The sequence below is a fragment of the Hemiscyllium ocellatum genome, chromosome 32 (assembly GCF_020745735.1).
Source record: "Hemiscyllium ocellatum isolate sHemOce1 chromosome 32, sHemOce1.pat.X.cur, whole genome shotgun sequence".
Taxonomy (NCBI): domain Eukaryota; kingdom Metazoa; phylum Chordata; class Chondrichthyes; order Orectolobiformes; family Hemiscylliidae; genus Hemiscyllium; species Hemiscyllium ocellatum.
The window spans coordinates 17,609,547-17,633,716 of record NC_083432.1 but is presented as its reverse complement, the minus strand read 5'-3'; the positions used below and the strand labels follow the sequence as shown (position 1 = coordinate 17,633,716).

General features: G+C 40.7%; 1 protein-coding gene across 1 annotated transcript in view; it reads right to left on the bottom strand.

The window, feature by feature from the left end:
- LOC132830724 (sodium channel protein type 4 subunit alpha-like) overlaps positions 1–23,571 on the bottom strand; it is a 199,848-nt gene extending 176,277 nt beyond the window's left edge. Inside the window, exons 1-2 of the mRNA XM_060848557.1 lie at positions 23,527–23,571; positions 22,113–22,274 (exon numbers count right to left, since the gene is read on the bottom strand). The gene's annotated coding sequence lies outside the window, so the exon portion shown is untranslated. The remainder of the gene's footprint in view (positions 1–22,112; positions 22,275–23,526) is intronic.
- Between the last annotated feature and the right edge of the window lie 599 nt (positions 23,572–24,170).

Sequence of the window (24,170 nt, the reverse complement as noted above, 5' to 3'; positions counted from 1 at the left end):
GCCACACAGGTAAATAGTGCTGTGAAGAAGGCATATGGCGTACTGGGCTTTATTGGTAGAGGAATTGAGCTCCGGAGTCCTGAGGTCATGTTGCAGTTATATAAGACTCTGGTGCGGCCTCATCTGGAGAATTGTGTGCAGTTTTGGTCGCCATACTATAGGAAGGACGTGGAGGCATTGGAACGAGTGCAGAGGAGGTTTACCAGGATGTTGCCTGACATGATAGGAAGATTGTATGAGGAAAGGCTGAGGCACTTGGGGCTGTTCTCATTGGAGAAAAGAAGGTTTAGGGGAGATTTGACAGAGGTGTACAAGTTGATTAGGGGTTTAGATAGGGTTGACAGTGAGAACCTTTTTCCGCTAATGGAGTCAGCTGTTACTAGGGGACACAGCTTTAAATTAAGGGGTGATAGGTATAGGACAGATGTTAGGGGTAGATTCTTTACTCAGCGGGTTGTGAGTTCATGGAATGCGCTGCCAGTAGCAGTGGTAGACTCTCCCTCTTTATGGTCATTTAAGCGGGCATTGGATAAGCATATGGAGGTTATTGGGTTAGTGTAGGTTAGGTAGGCTTCGGTCGGCGCAACATCGAGGGCCGAAGGGCCTGTACTGCGCTGTATTTTTCTATGTTTTCTATGTTCTATGTTCTATGATGACAAGCTAGCAAAATAACATCCATGCCACGTAGGTGGGCAGGTTTTAAACTAATTTAGCAGGGGAAATGGGACACAGGGTAGATGTCAAATTCTGAGTAAGGTCCAATCAGATACAGAAGGAATTCTAGGATAATCATGAACCTCCAATGATAAGGCACATGGGAGGTTCAGAAAGCTAAAATGTATCTACTTCAATGCAAGGAGTTTGACTGATAAGGCAGATAAAGTTTCAGCATTGATCAACACGTGGGAATATGATATTGTTGCAATGACTGACACATAGTTGAAGGAAATGCATGACTGGCAGCTCAACATTCCAGACTATATAAGTCTCATGCAGGATGGAGGGGCAGGGGAGTGTAAGAGAGATGGGGGCATTATATATCGATAAACTAAACGATTACTGCACCAATGATGGAGGATGTGCATAAAGACTCTTCAAATGAGGGCATCTGGATAGAATTTAGAAATTAAAAAGGGAGATTATTTTGTTGGGATTATACTATAAGCCTCCCAAAAGTCACAGGGAAATAGAGGTGCAGATAGGTAGGCAAATCACAGAAAGGTATCAGAGAGTTCGGGCTCTACACATAGGGAATTTCAACTTTCTAATGCTAACTGGGATTGTCCAGTGTGAAAGAATTACGTGGGATGGGATTATTTAAAGCACATCCAGGAGAGCTGTTATGTGTCGGTATGTAGATAGTCCTACGAGAGATGGATCAGTGCTAGACCTAATCTGAGGGAATGAAGATGGTCAAGTGTTTGAAATTTCAGTGCGTTAGTACTTTAGAGACGGTGACCATAACTCTGTAAGTTTGAAAGTTACTATGGAAAAGTATAAGGATATTGCAGGAGTTAAGTATTTAAATTGGGGGATGGCCAATTTTAATATCATTAAACAGGATCTGCCAACATAGACTGAGACAACCGCTTGCAAGTGAGTCTACATTTGCAAATGGGAATCATCAATAGTACGGTGAAAATTTATGGCCATCATGTTTCTCCAACAGTGAAGGGCAAGGGCAGCAAGTCAAGAGATATCAAAGGTTTGGTAAAGAGAAAGAAGGAAGCATATGTTAGATATAGTGCACGAAAAACAGAGGAGACCCTTCAAAAGTATACAGAGTGAAGGGAGGTGCTTAAAAAGAAAATTAAGAGGGCAAAGAGGGGCCATGGAAGAACCTTGGCAAATAGGATTATGAAAAACCTCAAGGGATTTTATAAGTATAACAAGAGTACAAAGATAACTAGGGAAAGAATGGGACCTATTAGAGACCAAAGGAGCCAGAGGACATGGGTGAAGTCTTAAATGAATATTTCTCATTTCTACTCACAAAGGAGAAAGACATTGTTGCTGGCAATTTAATTTGAGATGGTGAGATTCTCCAGCATGTTAAGATCAATAACGAGGAGGTATTCAATATTTTAAGGAGCACAATGGGGCATAAATCTCCGGGGCCTGCTTAGGGAGAAGATTGCTATGGCCCTGATAGAGATATTTATATAGTCTGGAATGTTCACTGGCCACAGGTAAAATGCTAGATGACTGGAGAATAACAAATGTGGTTCCTTTGTTCAAGAAGGGCAGAAGGGATAGGCCAAGTAATTACAAACTAGTTTTTCTGACATCAGTGGTATGGAAATTATTGGAAAAAATTCTGAGGATAGGATTAATCAAAGCTTTTGGAAAGGCAGGAATTGATCAGGGATTGTCGGAGGCGGATCACATTTCACTAATGTATTGATGAGGGTAGTGCAGTAGATGTGGCTTACATGGATTCCAGTAAGGCCTTTGACAAGGCCCCACATGTAAGGCTGGTCCAAGGGATCCGAGGCACATTGCAAAATTGGATCTAGAATTGTCATGCAAATAGGAGGCAAAGATGATGGGTTTGTTTTTAAATTCATTCACAGAATGAGGATGTTGCTAGCCAGGCCAGCATTTATTCCATCCCTAATTGCCCAGATGGCAGTTGGCAGTCAACCACGTTGCTGTGGGTCTGGATTCATATGTAGACCAGACCAGGTAAGGGTGGTAGTTTCCTTCCTTAAAGGGCATTAATGAAATAGATGGGTTTTCCAACAATCAATTCATCATTAGACCCCTAATTCCACATTTTCATTGAATTCAAATTCCTGCATGGCAGGATTTGAACCCTGGTCCCCAGAACATTACTTGGGAGTCTAGGTTAACAATTGAGCAGTAATACCACTAGGCCATCACCTCCCCCTGAAATGGTGAGCTGAGTTTATGATTCGAAGCCTGTGGCCATTGACGTTTCACAGGGATCAGTGCTGGAATCCTTGCTGTTTGTTATGGACATATGTTAGTTGGCATAAGTAGGGAAGATGTGTTGGGTAGGCTAGAGGTTATTAAGGTGGACAAATCCCCAGGACCAGATGGGGTCTATCCCAGGTTGTTAAGGGAGGCGAGAGAGGAAATAGCTGGGGCCCTGACAGATACATTTTTTGATTTGGAGATGCCGGTGTTGGACTGAGGTGTACAAAGTTAAAATCACACAACACCAGGTTATAGTCCAACAGGTTTAATTGGAAGCACACTAGCTTTCGGAGCGTCTGTCCTTCATCAGGTGATGAAGGAGCGATGCTCCGAAAGCTAGTGTGCTTCTAATTAAACCTGTTGGACTATAACCTGGTGTTGTGAGATATCTTTGTGGCATCCTTAAATACAGGTTAGGTGCTGGAGGACTGGAAGGTTGCTCATGTTGTCCCCCTGTACAGAAGGGTAGTTGGGATATTCCAGGTAACTACAGACCAGTGAGCCTGATGTCAGTGGTGAGAAAGTTGCTGGAGAAGGTACTAAGGGATAGGATCTATTTATATTTAGAAAAGAATGGGCTTATCAGTGATAGGCAACATGGTTTTGTGCGGGGGAGATCGTGCCTTACCAACTTAATAGAGTTCTTTGAGAAAGTGACCAGATTGATAGATGAAGGAAGGGCTGTTGATGTCATATACATGGACTTTAGTAAGGCATTTGATAAGATTCTCCATGGTAAGCTAATAGAGAAAGTGAGGTCACATGGTGTGCAGGATGTTCTAGCTAGGTGGATAAAGAACTGGTTGAGCAACAGATGACAGAGAGTAGTAGTTGAAGAGAGTTTCTCAAAATGGAGAAAGGTGACCACAGGGGCCAGTGTTGAGGCCACTGTTGTTTGTGATATACATAAATGATCTAGAAGAGGGCACTGTTGGTATGATCAGCAAGTTTACAGATGACACAAAGGTTGGTGGAGTAGCAGAAAGCATAAGGGACTGTCAAAGAATACAGAAGGATATAAATAGACTGGAGAGTTAGGTAGAAAAGTGGCCGACGGAGTTCAATCCAGACAACTGTGAGGTGATGCATTTAGGCAAATCTAATTCTAGAGCGAATTATACATTGAATGGAAGAGCCATGGGAAAGGTTGATGGGCAGAGAGATCTGGGAGTGCAGGTCCATTTTACCTTGAAGGTTGCTGCACAGGTGGATAGAGTGGTCAAGAAGGCATATAGCATGCTTGCTTTCAGTGGACAGAGTATTGAGTATAAGAGCTGGCAAGTCATGTTAAAATTGTACAGGACATTGATTCGGCTGCATTTAGAATACTGTGTACAGTTCTGGGCACCACATTACCAAAAGGATGTGGCCGCTTTGGAGATGGTGCAGAGAAGGTTTCTGAGGATGTTGCCTGGCTTGGAAGGTGCTAGCTATGAAGAGAGGTTGAGTAGGTGAGGGTTGTTTTCATTGGAAAAAAGGAGATTGAGGGGGGACCTGATTGAGGTCTACAAAATCATGAAGGGTATAGACAGGATGGATAGAGATGAACTTGTTCCCAGGGTGAAGGATTCAATAATGAGAGGTCATGCTTTCAAGGTGAGAGGTGAAAAGTTTAAGGGGGATACACACAGCGAGTACTTCACACAGACGGTGAGAGGTGTCTGGAACGCATTGCCAGCAGAGGTGGGAGAGGCAGGCACAGTAGATTCATTTAAGATGTATCTGACAGATGCATGAGTAGGCAGGCAGCAGAGGGTGGATTGGCTCAAGCTTGGAGGACCGAAGGGCCTGTTCCTGGGCTTTAAATTTTCTTTGTACGTTAATGATTTGGATATGAGTGTAGAAAGGAAAATTACTACGTTTGCAGGTGACATGAAAATTGGTGGTTTTATTGATGGTGAAGTGGATAGTCTCAGTCTACAGTTTGATATTGATCAGCTGGTAAATTGGGCAGAATAATGACAGATGGGGTTTAATCCTACTAAGTAGGAGGTGTTGCATTTCGGAAGGATGAATAAGGGTAGATTATACACAATGAATGATAAGTCCTTAGGGAGTACTGATGACCAAAGGAACCTTGGTGTACAGGTCCTCCAGTCCCTGAAGGTGTCAGTACAGGTAGACATGGTGGTGAATAAGGCGTACGTCATACTATCACAAGGAGGTGATTGCAGTGGAGAAGCTGCAGAGGAGGTTCTCCAGGATGTTGCCTGGGATGAAAAGACTCACTTATGAGGAGAGACTGGATAGGCTTGGTTTGTTTCCTTGCAGCAGAGAAAGCTGAGAGGGGATCTGAATGGAGGTATACAAAATTATGCAAGACATAGACAGAGTAGATTGTGACAGTCTTTACCCTGTGACAGATGTATCTAAGACTAGAGGCATACATTTAAGGTGAGGAGTAAGTGATTCAGAGGAAATATGGAAAGTGCTGCCTGAAAGGAGGGTGGGGCAGATACTCTTGCAATATTCAAGAAGCATCTGAAGAGTACTTAAAATACCAGACATAGTAAACTATGGATCAAGTATAGGTAAATGGAATTAGAGTACAAAGAACAAAGAAAATTATAGCAGAGGAAAAGCCATTCAGCCCTCCAAGCCTGTGCCGATCCAGATCCTCTATCTAAACTTGTCACCTATTTTCCAAGGATCTGTATCCCTCTGCTCCCTACCCATTAATGTATCTGTCTAGGTATATCTTAAAAGACGTTATTGTGCTCACCTCTACCACCTCCATTGGCAACGCGTCCCAGGTACTCATGACCCTCTGCATAAAGAACTTTCCACGCATATTCCCCTTAAACATTTCCCCTCTTATCTTGAACTCATGATCCCTAGTAATTGATCACCAACTCTGGGAAAAAGCTTCTTGCTATCCACCCTGTCTATACCTCTCATGATTTTGTAGACCTCAATCAGGAAGCCCCTCAACCTCTGTCTTTCTAATGAAAATAATCCTAATCTACTCAACCTTTCTTCATAGCTAGCACCCTCCATGCCATCCTGGTGAACCTCCTCTGTACTATCTCCTAAGCATCCACGTCCTTCTGATAATGTGACAACCAGAACTGTATGCAGTATTCCAAATGTGGCTGAATCCAAGTTCTATACAGCTGTAACATGACCTGCCAACTCTTGTAATTGATATTTGTTGGTTGGCCTCAACATGATGAACTGAAGCACTTGTTTCTATGCTGTATGATTCTTCCAACTCTATGAGTTAGCTGGAAATGACCATTCCCCCCATCAATATCAACATCAACCAAAACCTGAAATGAATCAGTTACTTAAATATTGTGGTAACAAAAGCAGGTCACAGACTGAGGTTTCTGCTTGTCAAAGCACAAGGCAGGTTTGCAAAGGGATGTTCTTGAACTGACTGGATAAATACATTGTCAACAACACACAAAACATTCAACACCACCCAATAGTCCACTTGACCGATATTCTGTCTAATATTTGGCGGCTTTCATAGCAACACCCACAGTCCAATGATTAAACAATAAAGACTTACCATTGACATGGAAGATATATGGCTTTAATCTGACTACCCCATCCACTTGTTCTCTCACGAAGTGTGTTGTGACAGATCCTATCCCCTGTGGGGCTCATACTTTTCCATTCAAGGTAAGGCTGATATTTCTTGCTATTCTCTTGGGGCTCTATTCCCTACTTGGGTCTTTGTCTATGACAGACAGCCGTCTATAGATTCCATGGATTCAAATGAAGAAAACAAAAAAAAGTCAAAGATTTGATACAAAAATAATGTTTAGTCTATCCAACCTCTTTGTTCTGTCATCAAGCTGCATTTTGAATGTTCCTAATGTTTGCCGTTTTTTTTTCTTATTGGCAGGTTAATTACAGCAATTATTAATCTTGTTATTGATCTGTGAGAAAATAACTTCTTAAAATCACTTCTAAATTGATTGCTAATTTAAATGTTCTGTTGCACCCATTGGTAATCATTTTCCAATGTTCTTCAGATTCAGGATCAGTTCCTGTGGATTGGAGGGTGCCTAATGTTGTCCCACTTTTCAAGAAGGGAGGGAGAGAGAAAACAGGGAATTGTAGACTGGTTAGCCTGAAGTCAGTGATGAGAAAGATGCTGGAGTCAATCATAAAAGATGAAATTTCAACTCATTTGCATAGCAGTAACAGGATAGGTCAGAGTCAGCTTGGATTTATGAAGGGGAAATTGTGCTTGACTAATCTTCTGGAATGTTTTGAGCTGTAACTATGAAGATGGACAAGGGAGAGCCAGTGGATGTAGTGTACCTGGTCTTTCAGAAAGCCTTTGATAAAGTCCCACATGGGAGATTAGTGAGCAAAATTAGGGCACATGGAATTGGGGCAAAATACTGACTTGGATTAAAAATTGGTTGACTGACAGGTAGCAAAAAATAGTGATAAACAGGTCCCTTTTTGAATGGCAGGCAGTGACCAGTGGGGTACTACAAGGTTCAGTGCTGGGACCACAGGTGTTTACAATATACATTAATGATATAGATTAAGGTATTAGCAAATTTGCTGATGACACAAAGCTAGGTATAAGGTGAAATGTGCATTGGTCCAATTTGTTCAAACCATTCAAAGTGGGGTAGGGCAAAGCTGCACAAGAGCTCTGGAGGTTTCACTGTTCGGGCCAGTTTTCTCTGCTATCCATTTTATTGTTATAATCGCTTTACTATCACTGTCTAAACTTTGTAAGTAATGAATCAATTAATATTCCTTGTTCACTTTCTGTCTGCCAATTCAATCTGATTTTTTTAAAAAAACTTACAGAATGACAATGTCTACTATGCGAATCTTCCAATCAATTGACTGCTTGCATGACCAGTTATGTGGCTTATCCAACATTTTGTGCATCAGTTTTCTCTATTCACCATCTCTACTGCTCTGCCTGTTTTAGTATCTCTGCTTATCCCTCTGTGTCCTTGCCCTTCCCGATGTCAGCAATTTTCTTCAACTTTTATCACCATTTACGAGAACAATGTCACCCCAGTTCTAGTTTATTTGTGCCTCATGTTCACTTTGCCTCACCCTTGGTGCCCCTGCCTTCAGCAAGCTAGGTCTCATTCTCCAGAATTTCCTCCCTAAGCATCTCTACCTCATTATCCTCCTTTAAGATAGACCTTAAAAACCTTCAATTTGCTCTAAGTGCTTCGACCAAATGGCCATGTGTTGATGGTCAAAGGGGAGCAGTTGCTAGTGGGTCAGGGGGTCTGGTCAGTTAGTGAGATTGACATAGTCTTGAGCTTGTATGATTCCAGTTTGCAGATTGGTCACAATCAGCTCTGCAGGTCAAGGGCAACCAGTCCAGGGGATACAGATACGTCAGTTGGAGTGTTCTGGGTACGTCAGTCTGGCCAGGTTTTCCTGCAATAAGATTAAGGGATGAACTGAGTTTGATGAAAGTGTGTTTAGACCAATGTAGTGATGCCGGATCAGGATAAGTGGTGAGCTGTCTCCGTTGTGTGAGTTGGAAGCACAGGATTAGTAGTTTGGGAAGATGAGATGGATGGTCGCTGTAGAGAGGGCATGAAACTTGTTGTGGTTCACAAGGCTTAGGGACTTGAGTCTGCAGTGAAAGAGTTATGACTTAGAGGTGTCGGTGTTGGACTGGGGTGGACAAATTTAAAAATCACATAAGACCAGGTTATAGTCCAACAAGTTTATTTGGAAGTACTAGCTTTTTGAGCGCTGTTCCTTCATCAGGCAGTTGTAGAGGTTAAGATCATGCTCATAGAATTTATAGCCAAAGGAATCCAGTGTCATGTAGATATGCTACAGTAAACAATGACAGGATGTCCATGTATTTGGAAAGGCAAGGACTGATTAGGGATAGTCAACATGGCTTTGTGCATGGGAAATCATGTCTCACAAACTTAATTGAGTTTTTTGAAGAAGTAACAAAGAAGATTGATGAGGGCAGAGCAGTAGATGTGATCTATATGGACTTCAGTAAGGTGATTGACAAGATTTCCCATGGGAGACTGATTAGCAAGGTTAGATCTCACGGAAAACAGGGAGAACTAGCTATTTGGATACAGAACTGGCTCCAAGGTAGAAGATAGAGGGTGGTGGTGGAGGGTTGTTTTTCAGACTGGAGGCCTTTGACCAGTAAAGTGCCACAAGGAACGGTGCTGGGTTCTCTACTTTTTGTCATTTACATAAGTGATTTGGATGCGAGCATAAGAGGTACTGTTAGTACGTTTGCTGATGACAAAATTGGAGGTGTAGTGGACAGCGAAAAGGGTTACCTCAGATTACAACAGGATCTGTACCAGATGGGCCAATGTGCAGATAAGTGGCAGATGGAGTTTAATTCAGGTAAATGCGAGGTGCTGCATTTTGGGAAAGCAAATCTTAGCAGAACTTATACACTTAATGATAAGGTCCTAAGGAAGATTGCTGAACAAAGAGACCTTGGAGTGCAGGTTCATAGCTCCTTGAAAGTGGAATCGCAGGTAGATAGGATAGTGAAGGTGGCGTTCGGTAGGCTTTCCTTTATTGGTCAGAGTATTGAGTACAGGAGTTGGGAGGTAATGTTGTGGCTGCACAGGACATTGGTTCGGCCACTGTTGGAATATTGCATGCAATTCTGGTCTCCTTCCTATCAGAAAGATGTTGTGAAACTTGAAAGGGTTCAGAAAGGATTTACAAGGATGTTGCCAGGGTTGGAGGATTTGAGCTATAGGGAGAGGATGAACAAGCTGGGGCTGTTATCCCTGGAGCATTGGAGGCTGAGGGGTGACCTTATAGAGGTTTACAAAATTATGAGGGGCATGGGGTCGGGGAGTCCAGAACTAGAGGGCATAGGTTTAGGGTGAGAGGGGAAAGATATAAAAGGACCTAAGGGGCAACTTTTTCAAGCAGATGGTACATATATGGAATGAGCTGCCAGACAACGTGGTGGAGGCTGGTACAATTGCAACATTTAGATGGGTATATGAATAGGAAGGGTTTGGAGGGATATGGGCTGGATGCTGGCAGGTGGGACTAGATTGGGTTGGGATATCTGGTTGGCATAGCCAGGTTGGACCGAAGGGTCTGTTTCCATGCTGTACATCTCTGTGACTCTATGACTCTATGATTAAAACTTTCATCTTTTATAATGGGATATGCTGGTTTTTGTTCTTTGATATATAAATCCCAGAATTTCTTTTAAATTACATTCTCAAGGTAGCACAGGTTTTTAAACAATTGATGTGAAGTCTGTCTGTGTCCCAATGCTATGACAAACCCTCTATATAGTTTTCTGTGGATTCATACAGTTTTTGAGCAAAATAATTTGCAAAAACAAATTCACCCCATAAGCTGATATGTGTATGTATGTAGGAGTGACAGATTGAGGGTGCATGTGGATGTGAATGCACACAATAGCGTGTGTGTATATATGTGTGTGATGGGGTACGTGTGAGACAGTGCATGAGTTGGTGAGTGCGGGGGGTGTATGTGTGTACATATGAGAGAGAGAGCATGTGTGTGTATTGTGCAGTGGGATCACCTGTAGTGTGACATGAACCCAAGGTCCCAGTTGAGGTCATTCCCATGGGTACCAAACTTTGCTATCAGCTTCTGCTGAGCAACTCTGCGTTACTGCTTGTCCTAAAGTCTGCTTTGGAGGATGGTTACCTGCAGGTCTGAGGCCGAATGTCCTGGACCGCTGAAGTGTACATTGAGTGGGAAGGAACACTCCTGACTGTTGGTTGTTGTGAGTGCTGGGGCTGTGAGCATTGGGTAATAGAGTGAAAATGTTGGCACCTAGCCTTGCCGAGCACAGGAGATCATCGACCTCCCTCTTGTACTGCTATGAATTGTATTTCACCCTGGACACAACATTGATCTGTGCTGCTTTCTCGGTTCAGGCTGGCTGGGTCTGGTTATATTGCATCCTTTGCTAGTCAGCATGATACACCATAGTGCCCCCCACCACCTCTTCTCCAGTAGCCAATCCACCAGCACATCTCAGTCCCAAATGGCAAACTGAAGAGCTAACTTGGCTTTCTGAGCCATTTCCTTTGGGTTAATGTTGCACAGTGAGGGTGAATTCCTGACTTGCAACATTTGAAATGACGCACAACAGGGGTGTAATTAAGTCACCAAAGACACGAATGTCGCTTCTGCTTCTCCTACCACTTGATTCCATGTGAAGGGCATTGAAGAAGCCAATTGCATAATTAATGAGGTGAAGAGTATCAAATTACACAAAGCAAATGCTATGGTCCACACCAGACTGGAATGCATAAGTCTCACTCAACAAAACACTTTACTTGAAATTGGGAATATTCAGCCTCTTCTTTTACTCAAAGGAAGAATAAGGGCCTAACTGGCAAGTCCAGCATTTGTCAATCCTACTAGTTGGAAAATTGGCAACTACATTTCAAATGATGTAGATGCTCCTATGGTACGATTATGACCTGGTAACTACGAATGAATGGAACATTCACTTGGCACTTCTGGCTGCTGAGAGTTGTACACATCGGAGTCATGTCTATTCTGCTCATACTATGGGTTTGACTGTCCTGTGGAATGTTCTCTACTCTTGAATTACTTGATTTTCCACCATTATTCACAACTGGATGTAGCAAGAATTTAATCTGATATGCCTTGTGGGACTACTTAATTTTGTCTGTTTAGTGTGCTGTAGTTTCACCAGATTGGTACTTCATTTCATATATACATAAATTTTCTGAACTAGCCTGATCAGGTGGGACTTGAACCCAGACTGCCTGGTCTGTATGTAGGAACATAGCGCTGCACCACAAGATCCCCTCTCTTATGATGGGCATGCTTAGTGATACTACACTCTTCATTAATCCACAATGGATCCCTTAGCTTGACAGTAATGATAGAGTGAGGAATGTGCAGGGCAAATTATGATGGAATACAATGCTGTTACTGATGACCCACAGCACTCCTTGCATGCCAGCTTTGTATTATCAAATCCCATTTTAAATCTATCCACTTATTACAGTGTTAGTGGAACACCAAATGATGACCTTCATAGTGTGAAGATAGAACTCTGCCTCCACAAGAATTGTACAGTGGTCACTTCTACAAAGATAGTTATGGATATAAGCATTTCAAAAGATTAGCGAGAGAATGTTTTTCTCTTGATATCTAAAACAAGACCAGTCCCGCAGGAATTCTTTTAGAACTCATTTGGTTTGGTGATTAGTGGGCTCGGACATTACAATTCTGTGCACTTGCACTATTAGTATTTCTTCCAAGTAGTGGTCAACATGGAATAGTATTGATTCAGAGCTGAAGGAGGGCAGTAAGTGGTAATTAGCAGGTTTCTCTATCTATGTTTAACCTTATGCCGTGGGATTTCATGTAATCCAGAGTCAATGCTATAGACTCCAGGATCATTCTCCCCTGATTGAATCACCACATCTATGGGATCAATCCTACCAGTGATCAAGTCACATCCAAGGCAGATGTTGGAGAACTCTGGAAATTATCTAAACAGCATGTGCCTGTTGTTTGCCTGATCTGTGGAGAGGCTAAATCAGTTTTGACACATGGCTCCTGATGTTAGTAAGGAGGACCTTGGAGTTTTTTTTTCACTAGGGTAGGGGATTTAAAGACTAGTGGCCATATTCTTAAGATGAGGAGAAGAACATTTTAAAAAAAGCCATGAGAGGCAACCTTTTTTGAACAGAGAGTGGTTTGTGTGTGGAATGAACTTCCAGAGGAAGTGGTGGATGCGGGTACAGATACAACATTTAAAAGACATTTGAATAAGTAAATGAATAAGAAATGTTTGGAGGGATACAGGCCAAGCACAGACAGCTGGGACTGCTTTCGTTTGGGATTATGATCGACATGGACTGGTTGGACCGAAGTGTCTGTTTCCATGCTATATGATGCCATGACAGGGTGTCATATGCATTTGCATTTGTCAAATTTGCTGCATGCATTGATGTCAAGTGGCCCAATAAGTTTTATTCTTATTGCTATGTGACAGCTTAATATAATTGATTGCTCAACCATTTCAGAGGGCAGTTGTGAATCAACCATGTTGGCGTAGATCTGTAGGCAGATGTATGCCTAAATAGTAAAGGTAGCAGATTTCCTTCTCTAAAAGGCATCAGCAAACCACATTTTTAGATTCTTAAGACAATCCAGAAGTTTCACCATCACAGGTACCAATATTACCTGTTATTCTGGGTTTATGATTTGTATTAGTGACTTGGAGGAAGGGAGAGACGTAATTGACCCTGCATCTGCTGATTATACATGGATGCATAGGAAAGCAAGCTGTGAGGATATTGCAAAAAATCTTCAAGTAGATAAGTCAAGTGATTGGGCAAAGACAGTGGTAATGTCACTGATTGATTTATTTATTGTCATGTGTATCTTGTTACAAAATACAGAGAAACGTGTTGCATAGTGGATGAGTAATGAATGAGTACAATGGATGAGTAATCCAGAGGCCCAGGCCAGTATTTGAGGAACATGAGTTTGACTCTGACTATGGTGGATAGTGAAGTTCAAAATTCAGTAAGTACATGGAATGAAAAACTAGTCTCATGGCAACCATGTAAACACTGTTCATTGTTCCTCTGGTTCACTAGTGTACCTTAGGGAAGGAAATCTGCAAATGGAATCCCATGTAAGAAAGATGGCGAGAGAAAGCAGGGAACTATAAACCTATTAGCCTGACGTCGGTATTCAGAAAAATACAAGAATCTATTATAAAGGATGTGTAGAAAATAATTGTCTAATTGGGCAGTGTCAACATGGATTTATGAAGGATTAGTCATGATTAACAGACCTGATGGAGTTTTTTGACAATGTTAGTAGCAGAGACAATAAGAGGGATCCAGTGGTTTTAAATACAAGGCTTTTGATAGGGTCCCACACAGGCCATTAGCACATTAAAGTCGTGAGATTGAGAGTAATATACCAGCATGGACTGAGGATTGATTAAAAGGAAGAAAATGGGACTAGGGATAAATGGATCACTCTCAGGTAGCAGTCTGTAGCTGGGGATTAGAGCAAAATGAATGCTTGGGCCCCAGCTGTTCTCAATCCACATTAATGATTAGTTTAGAGGAGACGATTCTAATATTTCCACGTTTGCAGGTCCCCTCAGTGGAAATATGAGTTGTGAGGGAGATGCAAAGAGGCTTCAAAGTGAGTTAGACAAGCTGAGTGAGCAAGTAAGATCATAGCTGATGGAATATTATATGGACAAGCATGGTGTTATTTACTTTGTTCAGAGAAATGCAAGTGCAGAGTATCTCTTAAATGTTAAAAAAACTGTAAAGTTTTGATGTCCAAAGGGATCTGCTAGCATACTGGGGCAACCAGTAATTCAGAAAGCAACAGTATCTTAGCTTTTATCGCAAGAGCATTTAAACACAAGCACAAAGGAGTCTTGCTTAAATTATATAAATCATTAGTGAGACTGCCCCTGGAGTACAGTGCACAGTTCTGGTCCCCTTGTCTAAGAAAGGATGTACTTCCATTAAGGTTGATTTCGGGGCTGTGTCTGATGGTGGGGCTGTCCTCTGACGAGAGATCAGGCAGACTGGGCCCAAGTTCTCTGGAGGTTAGGCGAGTGAGAGTTGATCTCAGAAACTAATAAAACTCTTCAAAAGAAAGACAAATAGATGTGAAAGAGATGTTTTCTCTGGCTGTAAGGTCCAGAACCAGGGGACACAATCTCAGAGTAAAAAGGCAAGCCATTTAGGACTGAGATGAGGAGCAAATTATTTTTAGAATGGAGAATCTTTGGAATTCTCTGTCTTAAAGTGTTGTGGAAGCTGTCATTACATTCATGAGTGAGATTAATAGATTTCTAGTTACTAACAATTTTTAGGGATACTGCGGAAAAGTGGCATTGAAGTAAATAGACAGCCATGATATAGAATGAAAGAGTAGGCTTGAGTAGGTGAATTATCTACTCCTGCACTATATTTCTTTGCTCTTATTGGCAGACCACAGACCAAGCACTTGCCTTTGGGTAAGTTACTCGTGAATGAATAATAATTCACTATGCAAAATGTTAGGCACAAATATCCTGTTGGTAATAAAACTAGCTACAATACCAAATGACAATTTTACAATCACTTTCATTTCCCTTTAAGCATCATTGTAACACTTAACTTCCATGTTGAAAAATCAGGCATAAATATTTAGAAAAGTAATATGGATTTTACATAATATTAACAGCTAGCCAGCAGTTCTGTAATTTAATCTCTGCATGCTGCTCATGTTGACTGGCCTCTTGAATTTCACTTCTACTTTCTGTGAGATTGAGGTTTATCAATTCTATATCAATTTAGTAGCACAATTCCAAAAAACAACCTGCAATTATTTTTTTCACTTTATAGATTTAATTACTGAGCCTTGTGAATATTTCTGTTTTTCAATGTATCAAAGAGCAGGAAATCAATCAGCCAGATCAAAACTTTGATAAGTTCAAAACTTGAAATAGTTGACATGATGTTTTCATGATAATGGTTTATTTTGCCCTGATACGAAGATATGTAATGTAAATTTAGAGTCTGCCTGACTCCAGAACAAAAGTGTCAGACTCCCTCAACCCTCTGCTTAACTCTGGGAACAGGTTGAACCCTGACTGCAAACTTATGGTTATTGCAACCATGGGAAATATAACTTTGCAATAGCGCGGTTGCGCAGTAACTGATTAAAATTGTTACCAGGCTGCATAGGTCCTTCAATATTATGAAAGAATGCTATTAGCAATGCTTTAAATGTTGAATCTTTCATTGTCCTGGCATTAATACAGGATTCAACAGTTCAGTGAATTATCTTCTGCTTAAGTCCTGGCTGGAGAGAGTTCAAAAGAGATTTACCATGATGTTGCCAGGTATGGAAGGCTTGAATTATAAAGAAAGGCTGGGATTTTTTTTCACTGGAGTGTAGGAGGGTGAGAAGCAACGTTATAAAATTTATAACATATTGAGGGGTATAAATGGAGTTAATGGTAGTTGTCTTTCCCTAGGATGGGGAATTTCAAGACTAGGTGGCATATTTTTAAGATGAGAGGAGACAGATGTAAAAAATGCACGAAAGGCATTTTTTTTACAACGAGGGAGATTCACATGTGGAATAAACTTCCTGAGGAAGTGGTGGATGTGGGTACAATTACAATGTTTAAAAAACAATTGGATAATTGCATAAATAGGAAAGGTTCACAGGGATATGGGCCAGGAGCAGCCAGGAGGGACTAGTTTAGTTTGGGACTATGTTCAACATGGAACTGGTTGAACTGAAGGATCTGTTTCCATGTCATATGCCTTTATGATTCTATAATATAATGTGTCCCAAAATTTGCTTTGATACATTGCAGTGCAACTCACTCCTCTGGAAGCCATAAATTTAAATTGCAGGTGAGAACTTTCTCTATGTATTTCAAATTACACAGAAATATAGGAGCAGGAATAGGCCAAAGACCTAACTCCATATACCTGCCATTGGCCCATATTCTTTAATACTTATGCTTAACATAAATGTTTCTGTCTCAGATTTGTAATTAACAACTGACCCAGTATCCACTGCTGTTTGTGGACGAGAGTCCTAAACATCTGTCATCCTTTGTGTGCTTCTTAATATCTCTCCTCAATGGTTTGGCCCTAATTCACGGACTAAGACTCCCAGTTCTAGAATCCCAAACCAGTGGAAATAGCTCAACTTTTTCTACCCTGTCCTTTCTAGTTAATATCTTGAAAATTTCAACCAGACTTGCTAAATTCAAGAGAAAATGTGTCTAATTTGTATAATTTCTCTTAATAACTTAACCTCCTGAAGTCCAGATATAATTCTTGTAAATTTACATTGTACTCCCTTCAAAGTCAATACATCCTTTCTAAGATGTGGTTCCCAAATGTGCTCAGTGTGCTCCAAGTGAGGTTTAACCAGAATTTTGTATAACTGCAGCATAGCTTTTGCATCCTCCAGTTCTCAAAATATAAAGGCAAGTATTCCATTAGCTATCTCAATTATTTTCTGAACCTGTTTGTGACATTTTAAACATCTATGCACCTGAACCTCCTGCTTTTTTGTACATACACTGTACTTAACTTCATACCATCTAGAAAATATCCTGATCCATTGTTTTACAGTCCAAAAAGGATCATCTCACCCTTGCTTACATTGAACTCTATCTGCTTTGCCCACTTATTCAGTCTATCAATATCCCTTTGTAACTTTATGATATCATCTGCACCATCTACAATGGCATTGAACTTTGTCATCAGCAATTTTGGATATATGACTTTCTATGCCATTATCCAAGTCATTAACAAATAGTGCGAATAACTGAGGCCCTGACACAGATCATTGTGGGAGACCATTGGTCACTCCAGCCAATTTGAGTACTCATTATCCCTACTTTCTGTTGTCTGCCACTCATCCAGTTTCCTAGGCATGTCAGTAATTTTCCCCTAGTTCTGTGAGCTTCCACTGTCTCTTTTACTGGATTTTATCAAATGCCTGCTGGAAATCTAGGTAAACAATATCCACAGACATTCCCTCTTCAAAACATTCAATGAGGGTTGTCAACATGACCTATCTGCTGTGAATCCATGCTGACTCTGCTTAATTAACTGAAATATTTTAGTTGTTCAGTTAGCCTAACTGAATTATAGACTAACAATCTCCCCACTGCAGATATTAGGCTAACTAGTCCGTAATTTCCTGTTTTTCCTCTTTTCTAGAAATCATACAAATCATAGAATTCACCCAGTGTGAAAGCAGGCCATTTGGCTCATTGAGTCTTTACTGACTCTCCAAAGACTGGTCCACCTAGACTCATTCCTGAAGGAGGGCTCATGCCCGAAACGTCGACTCTCCTGCTCCTTGGATGCTGCCTGACCTGCTGAGCTTTTCCAGCAACACATTTTCAGCTCTGATCTCCAGCATCTGCAGTCCTCACTTTCTCCACCTAGACCCACCCCCTCCACCCTGTCCCTGAAACCCTGTATTTCCCATGGTGAACCCATGGGCAATTTAGCTTGGCAAACACTAACCTGCACATTTCTGCACTATGGGAGGAAACTGGGCCGTCCAGACGAAACCCATGCTGACATGGGGAGAATGTGCAAACTCCACACAATTTTGCCTTTCTTGAAATTCAGAGTGACATGCAATTTTCCAATCCAAAGGGAAAACTCCTGTGTCTAGAGAACTCTGAAAGATTATTGTTTGGGCATCTACAATGTACTCCCTACTTAACACCCTCAGATGGGAAACATCAGGTCCTGGGAATTTGTCACTCCAATTCCATTAATTTCCTCAATACGGATGCTTTACTTACATTAATTTTATTCAGGTCCTGTCCCTGATCCACTATTAATTTCCTTGGGACATTCAGCAAGCTATCCTCCTTTTCTATTATAAAAACTGAGGCAAAGTCATTACTCAACGTGTCTGCCATTTCCCAAAGTTATTGACAACGTCCTTACGTTAATTCTTTCGAGGGCTGATATTGCTCTCTTACCATATGCTTACCCTTTATGTAACTATAAAATTTCTTCTTTTGATTTTGATGTCTTCCTTTCATAATCCTTTTTAAGAGCTCTTACAAGCTGCTTTGAGTCCGTTTGCTGCTGTTTGTATCTTTCCTACTCAACAGAATCTGTGCTGTTTTCTGCACTTTTGTCAGCCATTTCTTTTAGCTTTATGCTGTCCCTTATCTCTTTAATTGTCCATGTTTTTTTTTCTATATAGTGGAGCTTTTCCCTCTTGGGAGTATAAACTGGTTTTATATTGTATTAGACATTCCATTAAACATTCTCCATTGTTCTTCAGTTATTTTACCCATTAGCCGATTTTCCTAGCTTACTGTGGACAGTATATGTCTCACCTCATTAAAGCTGGCCTTAGATTTGGATAAGCTTGATCTTAATGAGAAGAGACATGAAACTATAAACTGGGAAAATCTGCTAATGGGCAAAAGAACAGAAGAATAGTGGAATATGTTTAAAGAAACATTTAACACAGTACAAAACAAGCTTATACCCCTTGGAGTCTGCATGTTTGCACCCCAAGTAGACAAGTATTTAAAATAAACTGCTCACGTGCTTGAGAATACATTTCTTGTTGAATGACATAGTAATAAAGACACAACATGCAATTAAGTTTACCATCCTACCTCAACTTGAACACTAAGTTAGATTTCAATTTTCTGTACAGTTGTAGAAGCAAGATCAATTGGCACTGCCCAACTCAAGTTATTTATACAGAACAGAGATTCACATGAGACAACTAGATACAAAACTGGCTCGGCCTCAAAGGGGAGGTGGAATTATGACAGCCAGAAGGTTAATTTACTGCTTGGCCCGTGATGATAAATTTATACATTACCAATACTGAAAGATAGAATACTTTCATCTTAAACCTTTCACAACATAAATTAAGATGGAAAGCTTATTGCACAAAAACAAGTAAAACCCTCAAGAGAAACATGCATGGCTAAAAATAAATGGCCTCAAATGATGCTTGTTTACAATGTATACCACAATACTTCATGAATTGTTTGAGATTTGCACTGTTCTTAGTAAACCTGAAAAGAAAATCTGGAAATGCTACATCTGTCAATGACTTTGCTGCAAGCATATTTCCTTGCCATAAGACACAAAATAAAATTTCACAGATTTATTGAGTGGGACTAAAATTTTAGGTTTGCTTTGTTGATTTGAGAATCCCATCGTAGGCATATTTCTGCAGCCACATTTTAATGGAAAATGATTCAGGATCACATCAAGTGGCACTGCAACAGAGGGTGGAGACCAATCTTGGATCATCTGGGACAAAGTCTCACAACGTTTATTGCAAACAATGTATGTAATGTATGTCCATCCCAATGAAAAACTATATTTTAACAGTGCCCCAGTATTGTAATGGATTTCATATACATTTCATAAAATTACTTCTTGTTGTTTTAAATTCTCTTGAAATATTGATACTTTTACTGCACTCTTTAATCTTGAAATGTGGCAGCTAGTGAGCTGAGTATTTACAAGAAGGTTGGGAGAAGATTAGATAGTGGTATCCAAAATCATGAAGGGTCTGAACATAGTTGGGAAGGGATCGGCAATGAGAAGGCACAGATTTAAAATAATTGCTACAAGAAACAGACGTGACTTGAGAAAACAAAACCCTTTTTCACGCAGTCTAGAATGTACTGCCTGACACTGTGGTGAAGGCAGGTTCAACTAAAGCTGCAAAAAAGAGCCTGAATGTTGTCTGTAAATAAAGAATGTGAGGATTTACTGGGAGAAAGTGGGAGAATGAAACTAAGTGAAGTGCCCCTGGCACATCGATATATACACAATGAGCCGAATGGTCTCCTTTCTGTTACTGTGACCGTTCTGGAAGTCTGTGTGCACCAATACCATTGTCTCTGAGTTCTGTGTGAGTTGCAACTGATTGTATAACTGAGGTCTGCCAGCCAAATTCCATGTTACTTTGATGCCAATCTGAGACTAAAATGCGACTGTGGTATGTATGCATGAGGTAGGAGGAGCCACCATCATCTCAGAAAGAAATAAAATTTGACTCATTTGACTTTTGAGATAGATTAAAGATTAATAGTGTTGCATTATAAAATTGCAAATACCCAGACTCTTGTACTTGGAGAAAAACAAACCCTTTGTATTCAATGGATTAAGGGAGGTCACAGATTAGAGTCATAGAGATTTGCTTATAAATTGTATGTTAAGTGGATACATTTCCCTTTTCAGAGCTAATATATTTATTTTCAAACAATAAGTGCATTACTCTGCCTAACTGCTCTGTGATGACTTTTAAAAGCTATGCACTGTCAGTGATCTCCAGGAATTAGATCCATTTAGGAGTGCAGGAGAGGTTTGGAGACTGTTCTATAGTGTTGGGATATGTCAAATATAATTATAATGCTGAGACTATCTGCTTTACGCATATACACATGTATACTTAACAATGTTTCCAGGAAAATGTGGTACATAATCTTACATTTTAAAAAAACTATGTACATTTGGGATGGCATAGATGTTCTATTCCCATTGCTGTCTGTCTCTTCACAAATACAGTTATACCCAGTTTTTCAAGGTAAAAGTCTACAAGAATGATGAACCACTAATCGGCATCCTCCAGTGGATCTTCATGATACCTATAAAGTGATAAATAACTTGACAGACGTGTTCCCTCCCTCCTCACAGCCGTCCTCTATTTCCCAGAAGATCCTCTAAAGTTATTTAACAGCAGACACTATTTCCACCTCCCCTAGGCAACAAAAACGTTATCTTGAGGCAGAGAGAGAAAAAGAATTTAAAACGCAATCCGCCTTTGGTTTTGAATCGCACGAGTGAACCCAGCCGAGGGTTTGTTTTGAAGAGACTTTAGAATCTGTAACATTCAGCGACACTCGCCCCATGAAAAGACTGTGTACTCACTGGGTGGCAACATGTCACTCAGGCCCGCGAACTCCAGGACAAAGTTCGAAACCCCGTTAGAAAAAACTCACCATAAAAGCATGTTTATCTGCCCGTCCTCTAGCACAACAGTTAATCTACATTTTTTTAAAAAAATCCACTTTCTGCTATTTGACACTGAACTTGTAATGTGATAGCACTCAGATATCCAACAGGCTGCTAAAGTGTCAGGAAGTACATTTGCTGACATAGGCACTTAGATATATCCTCAATATTCCCCAACACAAACGTATTTGTAAATGTGCGAGGCAGAAAAAAAAGAAACACTATCAGAAAGGTAACAAGCCGAAAAATCTACTTAAAATCTAAAGGTCAGCAAGTTTTCTGAAGTCAACAGCGCTAAAATATGAAATGCGAATCCTCCAACCAGCACGACAGCTCATAAACATAACACATTGAAGCAAATTATATCAATAGAGCAGTACTTGAAACTTCTGGAGGCAATTTATAAAGACGATTGATATTCTAACCTGAATTATAAAACTTGCATTGGCTTATTGAACTTTCTAACCCCACTAGAATCTCCTGAAGTTTACAGAGCGGACCCGAGTAGCCCTTTCAGTATTCCGACTCCCAGAGAATATTCCAACTCCCAGAGAATATTCCAATCACTTCGATATCACAAGATCCCGTTACCTAGTGGCAGCAGCCGATTAATATAACTTCGCCTAAAAGGGAAGTCCTCGCTAGGAACTAGCGTGTTCGGACTTTAGGTTGTACCTTTTTGTTAACCCGGTCGAACGAAAGCGATTTCCAATAAATTCCAACAGATTATCCAACAGCGTGAAGTTTAGCGAGATCCGCACTCTCCTTGGGTTGTTGAAGGAGCGGTTATACTGGAAAATCCCACATCCCCTCAGCAGCTGCTGGTGACGTTCGAGCCTTCGGAGTGAAACTCGATCAGTTTATTGCAGGTAAGATCACTGCGTTAACATTTCATCACAGATAATACCGATAAGATGGTTGGGGACGGGAGAGAGAGAGAGACAAGTGCAGTTCTGAGACCGAGATCCAGTCCAGTTCCTTCTGCCTTTAGCATAGCCACACACAAACACACACAACATTCATACACTTGCTTCAAGAGTTTACAACACTGCAAAAAAAACAGCCTGCTCCCAGCTGACAGCAGCTCAGCAGACCGTGCAGGACACAAACCTCAAGAGCATTTTCCAGTAATTTCCTTCCAGCTGCCATTCTAAAGAGAGGATGGAGATCAAGCTCCGCCCGCTCATTAGAAAGACCATGTTTGCGAATAATTGTGCAAGTGGTTGGCAGTTGATGGAGTTTTATTATTAACTCTATAAGAAACATTATTTATTTCTCCACACATTCATTGGTAGGACGGATTGTAGATATATTGGCTCCTGCACTGATTTGTAAATGATTTTTATTTCGCTGAGGGAAATATCTGAACACATCTATATGATTCACGTTGCGTTTTTTTAAAAATAGAATTGCAAAGTCTGTAGCTAATTTCAACGCTGCTAACCTCCAGTCCTGACTTCAAAACAGTAGATGATTGCCAGTCTGTATTAATCCACCTAATGCCATTTCGTGCTTTACTCTGAATACCAAACAAGTCGACACCGTGAACTGTTACCATTCACCTGCACATAAACTTGCAGCCAGCCACAGCCGAGTTCACAAGTTACTGCATTTAAGCAGAGCTTTTCACTGGCTATCTTTTACATCCAAGCGGTCAGATGTTGCTTTATTCCCCGAAATAATGTTTCCGGTTAGTCTCCATTAGGATTCACGGTGCCGGATAGATCCGATGACTCTTTATATAACTTTCGATTTAATGAAACCGCGGAGTGACTGCCTCCTATTTATGTCACGGAGTCAGAGTTGTGTTTTTCCTGGCTTTCATTAGGACTTGTCTTGGACACGCGACAGCGACAACACCACCGAATCTTTACAAACCCCTTGCAATCCTTCATGGAGATGTTTCATTTAAATTCTGATTTAGTTCAGATTAACATTGTTGTGAGAGTGCTTATTGAATCATTCGATTTTCAGCTTCATGCAACGCAATAGTGCTAATCGATTTATGTTGCCTCACTCACCAATCGAGTTCAAATGTATTGCACATTTCTGCAAATGCTTGTGAAATAAGTTGTCGGAGTTCACTTACTGTTATAGCCGAGATTGGGGACGAAAGGATAAACTTCAATTCAGAACTGTACAGATTAGACGCCAGTCGGTTGTACTTTGGCGCATTGGAATTTTGTTCATTGGCCAGTGCATGAGGTTACTGTGTGATTGGCACATTCAGTATAGACACAGGTGGCATAATGCTATCACAAACATCATGTCTTAACCCTTAGCCAAAATTCAATCACGACTATCAACAACCCCATGTTTAGTTCAGCTTCCAGACGTTCTTTCATTATATTTGAAGATACCATCATGAGGCAGATTAAGCATTGTGAGGATTTCCTGGTTTCAGAAATAGTTGACATAATGCACAGGGAGTAACAGCTAGTTCGAGGTGCCAAACGAGGCTTCTGTTAGCTTTTGGAATCTTTAGACATTATCTTGGCAGCTATGTCATTTAGCAAGTCTTCCAGAGATGTTCATTTCAACAGCACACTGATGGTCAAAGTCTCCGATAGCATTGGAAGGTTTCTCAAACACTCTTTTCCTTCCAATGAATCTGCTAAGTGGCAGACACATTATGTCAGCATGGCATTGGCTATTATTTTGTAACGGTTAGCTCAAATCAAACTGTGGAAAGTTTTGTGATACTTTGGGACGGATGGTTTTGGAGAAACCTAG